At 46.9% G+C, this 8,152-nt stretch overlaps 1 protein-coding gene across 1 annotated transcript in view; it reads left to right on the forward strand.

The window, feature by feature from the left end:
* Prkn (parkin RBR E3 ubiquitin protein ligase) overlaps window positions 1-8,152 on the forward strand; it is a 978,959-nt gene that overhangs the window by 957,378 nt on the left and 13,429 nt on the right. The gene's annotated exons all lie outside the window — the stretch shown is intronic.

Here is an 8,152-nt window from a genome sequence, read left to right on the forward strand (position 1 = left end):
CAGTCAGCGGGAGCACCCTCAGTCAGTGGGAGCACTCTCAGTCAGCAGGAGCACTCTCAGCAGGAGCACTCTCAGTCAGCAGGAGCACTCTCAGCGGGAGCACCCTCAGTCAGTGGGAGCACTCTCAGTCAGCGGGAGCACTCTCAGTCAGCGGGAGCACCCTCAGTCAGCGGGAGCACTCTCAGTCAGCGGGAGCACTCTCAGTCAGCGGGAGCACCCTCAGTCAGCGGGAGCACTCTCAGTGGGAGCACTCTCAGTCAGCAGGAGCACTCTCAGCGGGAGCACTCTCAGTCAGCAGGAGCACTCTCAGTGGGAGCACTCTCAGTCAGCAGGAGCACTCTCAGCGGGAGCACCCTCAGTCAGTGGGAGCACTCTCAGTCAGCAGGAGCACTCTCAGTGGGAGCACTCTCAGTCAGCAGGAGCACTCTCAGTGGGAGCACTCTCAGTCAGCAGGAGCACTCTCAGCGGGAGCACTCTCAGTCAGCGGGAGCACCCTCAGTCAGCGGGAGCACTCTCAGTGGGAGCACTCTCAGTCAGCAGGAGCACTCTCAGCGGGAGCACTCTCAGTCAGCAGGAGCACTCTCAGCGGGAGCACTCTCAGTCAGCAGGAGCACTCTCAGCGGGAGCACCCTCAGTCAGTGGGAGCAGCCCCCATGCTCGCGGCTGCTGGTGGAGAGCTGCCCCTAAGATGCAGTAAATACAAGCCCAACCTCCTGAGCACAGCACCGCAAATCACACTTTGTGCCATGTTTGCTTAACATTGTGTGCGCGCTTGAATGCATACAATATTATGCAACAAGAAACCCGCAAGTAGGTAACAGTCAAAAATTTTCTCTGAAAGGAGGTCCTCTTTACACCGTGCGCTTTGTGTTCCTTTCAATCTGTGCTTTTGTATGTGTGTATGCCATTCAAAAAAAAAATAAACAATTTTTAAAGCCCAAGACTATGAAAATTATGTCTCCAGAAAGGAGTTAGCAAAAAATAAAAAGAAAAATACATGGCCAATCTTTACATTTAAAAAGCAGAACTGTTTGGAGATAAGAACTCCGTTTCAATGGCAACGTCCATAATCACATCTGGAGCATTCGATTCCCAGCAGAGCTCTGTCTGCGAGGCGGGAGGTCTGGTCGGTAATGCTAGAGGCAAGCTGAGTGCGGCTGCCATCTTCCTTGGGAAGCCCTGGGCTCTGAGCCGCATGAGACAGATACGTGAAGGTGCACACCGGACACACTGCCGGGGTACGCACAGGTGCTTGACCAGGTGCAGGGAGAGAACGGGCAGAGACCCTGTGAGATCTCCCGGGAACAGAATGCAAATGCAGGAACTCCAGGGCCTTTCAGCCACCGAGTCTAGTATCAGAGGCTTTGTGTGTACAAGGAGCTAGATGCCTCGTGCTGTGGGGGAAACTGAGAGCATCGTTTAGCCATCCGCGGATCGTTAGTATGGAATTGGGGGAATATAAAGAAGGTTGGCCAGACAGACAGACCACTAGATTCACGGCCAGCCATTGGATTTTTGGATATTCTTCAAATTCAGCCTCTTTGGACATTGAGCTTTGAAGTAACATATTGTCCTGGTCTGTTTACGCTGAGAGCTTAGCATCATGTAAGTTTGCTCTCCACCAGGACATTCTGTGATTCTAAGGCACTGTGCACGTGAAGGAAAATATAATGTCACTGTCTCCTCAGAGTGGTGCATTAGTGCATCGTTATTCCATAGCGTCTGCTCCGATTTGCAGACTTGGGGAGGGCGCACTCACCCCGACCTGGGAGCACTGTCTTTAACACACCTCAGAGGCTCGTGGGCCTCTGCTGCCCCCTTCAGGTCAGCCGCACACCCAAAGAACAGTATTTCTCCTGTCCCCAAAGAAGTACAAATAATGCGTTGCACGCCTTTGATGCCTCCCTTGGCTATAGTCAGGGGTCCTAAGATGGTGTTTGATTTCCCTCTCGTTCTCTTTAACAGTGAACTTCAGAGCTGCAGAAGAAAAATAAGTGGCACATAGCAGACTGCTTTTATAACAGATGCAGTCACGAAGGAAAACAAGCACGGGGAAATGGGGGCTTTCATTCAACTTTAAGGATCAAAATCTTTTTAAAGGTCATCACTTGTAGGCACCAATTGGCTCTCAACCTTACTGATCAGCACGTTCAGCGTTCTGAGGGTGCTGAGAGCTGATCACTTGGTTCCTTCCCTGGCTTCTGGAGAGAAAATATGCATCTGTCTCCCTTTAGAACGTGCCCTTGGTGAGACCCACACATCAATCAAATGATGACTCTGCTGATGTTGAGGAGTTAACGGGACAGGCGGCTCCTGTTGCTCCATCGGCATGCACACTCATTGTCTCAGAGAATGCCTGCCCTGGTGCGCAAGTTCCAGCTGGGAGCAGGGAGGGGAATCTCAAACTTACTGGGAATCTATAAACTCAGTTTTTCTGAAAGGGTTCTAGACTTTGATATGACAGTCATTATCATCAGTATGCTTGGAATGTCTTTGTTAACAAAGGGCTGAGTAGCACCTTACATTTCTACAGGCTCTGACTGCTCATAAATCATGATGACCCAGGGGAAAGCTATTGCCTGTGTTTGCTACACAGCAAACAACAGCCATGATAAATATTTATTATCTTGTTATTAGGCCTTGTTCACTGATGAAATGCCTGAACCATTGGGCAGATAGAAAGAAAGAAAGGAAGGAAGGAAGGAAGGAAGGAAGGAAGGAAGGAAGGAAGGAAGGAAGGAAGGAAGGAGAGAAAGAAAGGTCTCTGTCTCCAAGGCTCTCTGACTTCAAAGGTTCTACTTTTAAAGACTAAGCTGTACCTAATCTTTTAAAATACAAGTATCTACTAGATTCTGTTCATGAGATAGAATATGCTAATTCTTTCACAAGTTGCCCATATGTCAACTTTTACTCATCCTGAAAGTAAATTTAGTCATGTGCCACATAACAGCTAGGGCACATCTGAGAATTATGTCCTTCAGTGGGAATGTCACTGAAGTGGGCCTGTCCAAACCTGGGGGTGTGGCCCACTTCAAAGCTGGGGGTGAAGCTACATCATGCCTGGGTGCAGCTTGTTACTCCTAGGAAGTAAACCTGGTGAGCCTCCATTTCTGTGCCTCCCCTTATGCTCCCAAAACTATAAATAAACAGGACAACAGGGCTGCCTGAGCCCTCCTGGAGGAGGTCTTGAGTTTTCAGACATACATCCAAAGTGATTTCCTTGGTGTGTTTCTCTTCCTGCATCATAGATTTGATTTAAACACAGCATACATCCTGAACTTTGCTCTTTGTTAATAAGAACCCACCCAAGGTGGGGGGGGGGGCAGCTTTCTAACTTTTTAGGAGCTTGTTGAGGTACACAAAACCTTCTGATCGACTTTCATGGACATCTCCGGAGCATTCCTATTTCTTTGTCTCCTGCAGCGTCCTTGTCTCTCCTTCAACTGCGCATTCATGGCCGGCCAAGGGGGCCTCTTGGCAGCACAGAAACGAGGCCAATGTTTGACTGAAACGGCACTGGCCGATGTGCCTGAGCGTGAACATCAGAAGATGATTTCAACGTCAAGACCATTGTTCTCTTCATAGAAAAAGCCTTGCCTGGTTAGATTCAGCCTTTGGAACTAGTTTTTTACACCTCCTCTCAGGCACTTTGGACGAGCCGATTACTAGCATTACATGAAAAACTTGGGCACCGCTCTCCCGTTTGAAAATTGGGGGGAAACGCGGCATTCCATTGCCACGTTCACATGACTGAGTCACACGGTTTGGACCGCAGGGAAGTCATGTTCACTTGTTCATTGCAAAAAGGAAACAGTCACACCGCGGGAAGCAATGACCTTTATCCTGACTGTAATTATGAGAAGAATTTGTCTTTTGGCTTCTTGGGAGTTTTTTTTAACAGAAAGAAGTTTGAACTACAATGTAGTAAATAGCACAGACACTTTTGATTGTTTTTTTCTGTCTGTTCTACAAAACAGAAGTAAACTGACCTAGTTAATATTTTTCTATAGGAGCTGTGTGGACCAGGGCTCCTGCAGAGACAGGAGACACATGCACGCACACACACACACACATGTACACACACACACACGCGCACGCACACACACGCACACACATGCACATGCACACACACACGTACACACACACGCTCACGCACACACACGCACACACATGCACATGCACACACACATGAAGAGATGTGCTATAAGGAATTGCAACAATAACCAGATTGTGGGGGCCAGGCAGTGCCTCGTGAGTGCGTGGCGCCGGCCGCTGGGGCAGACAGGCTGAGCTGTGGTGGGCGCAGGGAGAAGCCGCAGTCCGCAGGGAGACTCCCTTCCCCCTCACAGCAGCCCGCTGCTCCCAGGCTCCTTCACCAACTCCAGTCAGGCCCGCCAGACCCCGAGAGCGGCCTCCCACTCGTGATGTCCGCCAGCGTGACAGCGTGTGACGGCGTGTGCCCGTGTGTCTGCAGAATGTCTTTACGACAGCGTTCTGGGTTGCCTAAATGTGTTCATATTCTAGAGCACTGCTCTGGGTCTGCTGCGGCGCTCCGGGGCTCCTCTGTGCATAGTTTGGGGACTGAAGCACTAAGCATTTGTGCAAGCAACGTGGAAAGATTTCAGAAGACTGTGATTTAAACAACAACAAGAAAAACACTTTCCAGATAAATGAGACCTTCTGATCACTGTCTACACTGTGTATGAAGCAGGTTTGTGATATTGAACTGGGGAGGAACGGCTGCTCGTGTATAGAAATGTATTCTTTTGAAACCCAAGCACTCTCATGAATGTACCCATGCCCCTCACGGCCAGCATCTCTTCAGCCTTTGCTTGCTGACCATCCTAACAGCGCAAGGCTTTCGGCTTTCTGTGCTCTTCATTTTCTGTTATTTCTTTATGGTCTGCTCTTGGCAGTGCCGGTGAGAATTTAATGTCTTTGTGTCGGGAATGGCCTAGTTATTCTGACAAACTGATCAACCTCCAGGGTGCTCCTCCACCATGAAACTGATTTTATATCTCATGCACTGGCTAATAAGATGTCAAGCATTTTTCCTGTTGCCCGGGAAATCAGGCTTGCTTCTCTCAGAAGTCCCGGGGCGTTCCCAATGACTGAGCCTCACACAGCGGTGTCTCCTGGAGCCCAGCCTTCCACACCACACAGCTTCTCACACAGTACAGCTTCCCCACACAGCAGCTTCTCACAGAGCCCAGCCTTTCTTGGAGCATATAAGAAATGAGTGAAGGGCTGGGAAGGTGGCTCAGTGGTAAGAGCGCTTGCCTTGCATGCCTGAGGCCATGGGTTCGATTCCTCAGCACCACATAAGCAAAAAGAAAAAAGCCGGAAGTGGTGCTGTGGCTCAAGTGGTAGAGTGCTAGCCTTGAGCTGAAGAGCTGAGGGACAGCGCCCAGCCCCAGAGTTCAGGCCCCACAACCGGACCCAAAAAAAAAGAAAGAAAGAAAAAAATGAGTGAAGATTAGCAGAGACATTTTAAGAGAAGGAGAAAACCTTCACAGGAAATGCTAGGACCCAATTTACCATTCACTTTCCATTCAGAGAAAATAAACTATTAGAGACTAAAACCTGGTTGTCCTGGTGATCTGGGTAGGGAAGTCCTGATATAAACCGTCTCCCACTAACCTAAACTTTTAAATAAGTTGACATTCTACATTGGAGCTCAGTCTCTAAGAAGTAAGAATATAATATAGGTGAGATATCTCTTACTCCAAACCCAAAATGCTCTAAAATCTGAAGTCTTCTGGCTATGCCAATGACACCAGAGCAGGGCTTCCACACATGACCTCACATGAGAGGTCGAAGCCAAGGGTAGGCACACTGAGTTTATTGTAAGAAGTCGCCAGCAGACCGTGTGCAGAAAATGTATATTGCTACTGAATTCCATGCTTGAACTTGGATCCATCCCCATGATATCCCATGAGGTGTAAACAAGTTTTCCATAATCTGAAAAAAATCAAAAATTCGAAATATATCTTGTTCCAAGCGTTTCAAGTAAGGGCTGTTCAACCTGAAGTCTGAAAGTGGTGGTTATAGCCCTTCTAGTGGTGTATTCCTGGAAAAGAGGCCATTGTACTATAAAATGATTGCCTTTTGTGGTTGTTATGTCTTAAGGGGTTATGTCTTGACAGTAAAGTAGTTTTTAGGTGAATGTTTGAAAGAAGATGGACATAGGGGAAGAAAGAAGTCTGTTCACAGGCTGAAGATGTAAGGGAAAATGTGTTGGGGGGTGGGGGTTGTATTCTGGAATCTAGGAGGAAAAGCAAGAGTCTTTGACATAAAGTTGGTGTTATTTGTAAACTATTTGTTTTGCTTCAGTGTTTCAGTTAAATTAGTCTTTTTTTCTCTTTTTTTAAGGCTCCCTTAATTGGGCAAAGGGGTTTTATGTTTTATTGTGATATTTCTATCGATGTGTACAATGTATTTGGAACAAATTCACCCCCTGCTACATGTTCTTAACCCCCTCTGCTACCTCCCCCTTCAAAAGCAATTTACCATGCTATCTTTTCCTTCCTTCCTTCCTTCCTTGCTTCCTTCCTTCCTTGCTTCCTTCCTTCCTTCCTTCCTTTCTTTCTTTCTTTCTTTCTTTCTTTCTTTCTTTTTTTGTCAGTCGTGGAACCTGAACTCTGGGCCTGGGTGCTGTCCCTCAGCTCAAGGCTAGTGCTCTACCACTTGAGCCACAGAACCACTTCCGGCTTTTTCTGCTTATGTGGTGCTGAGGAATCGAACCCAGGGCCTCATGCATGCAAGGCAAGCACTCTACCAACTGAGCCACCTTCCCAGCCCCACATGCTATATTTATATGTATATGTGTGACACACACACACACACACACACACACACACACTGTGCTTCAATCGCATTCATCCTCCAGAACATCTCTTTTTCTCCCATCAGTTCCTCTTTTATACTTACGTCTACTATAATCATCATTACTATCATTTTAGTAATGATTCCTCATGAATGAAATCTTGGCGATATTTGAGCTTTGAGGTTAGCTTTCCTCAACATTTTCCTGCAAATGTCATAACTTCATTCTTCCTTTTAGTAGATCATTGTACACGTAGTCCACATTTTCTTTTTCCACTCATTGTCTTTTGGGCCCAGAAGTGTATGTATGGCAGAGTTATAAGACAGCTCTATTTCTGTTTTCTGAGGAGCCACCAGACTGATTTCCAGTGTCCCTCAGACAGTGCCACCAACAGTGCATAGGGCCTCCCCTCCCCATTCCCACCAGCATTTCTGTGTGTTGGTTTCCTTGAGGATTGTCATTCTGAGTGGCACGACATGAAATATCAGTGTCATTTTTATTTGTGGTTTCTCAGGGCCTGGGATGTTGAATAGTTCTTCATTTATTTATTAGCTGTTTATACTTCATTTGAGAATTGTCTATCCAATTCACTTTCCCATTTAGCCTATTTATTAACTGGATTATTTATGCATTTGTTATTCAATTCTCTTGAGCTCATTTTTTAAGATTTTTTCATTAGCGTGCAACTGTTATACAAGGTAGAGGCTTACTGTGATGTTTTTACCCGTGCATACCACACATCCCAATCAAACCCACCCCTCTGAATACCCTCCCTCCCTTCCACACCTCTAAAATAATGTCAGTTGGTTTTATTGTTGTATTTTCATATATGCAAATGAAGTACCCAGTCATTTTCATCCTCTTTCACCCATTCTGTTCACCTTCATCCTAATAGTGTGTGTGTGTGTGTGTGTGTGTGTGTGTGTGTGTGTGTGTGTGTACACCAAGGGGTTTCACAATGGCGGTTCAGACGGAATGGATTTTGTCTTCATGAGAGTACCCTTCTCCTCTGTCTTTCCCCGCCCCCAGGCCTCTGCTCACTAACACTTTTATTGATATTCCTTAGACCACCTTCATACACAATGGCAATGCATTTTAATATTATTCACCCTCTATCACTGTGTTTCCTCGGTCTCTTCCCCCTGGCTCCCTTAAACAGGCCATAGCGACAACCATCTTCTATGCATGTGCACATGCATATGCAACACAGCGCATCGTATGCCTCTATATATCACATAGGCACATATGTAGGTATATGCAGAGAGGGAGGGGAGCATAGCATATTTCTGATTGTGGGATGGCTTGAGTGGGTTAGAGGATGGCAGG

This window comes from Dipodomys merriami, unplaced genomic scaffold, assembly GCF_024711535.1.
Source record: "Dipodomys merriami isolate MVZ:Mamm:240054 unplaced genomic scaffold, mDipMer1.0.p SCAF_8, whole genome shotgun sequence".
Classification (NCBI taxonomy): domain Eukaryota; kingdom Metazoa; phylum Chordata; class Mammalia; order Rodentia; family Heteromyidae; genus Dipodomys; species Dipodomys merriami.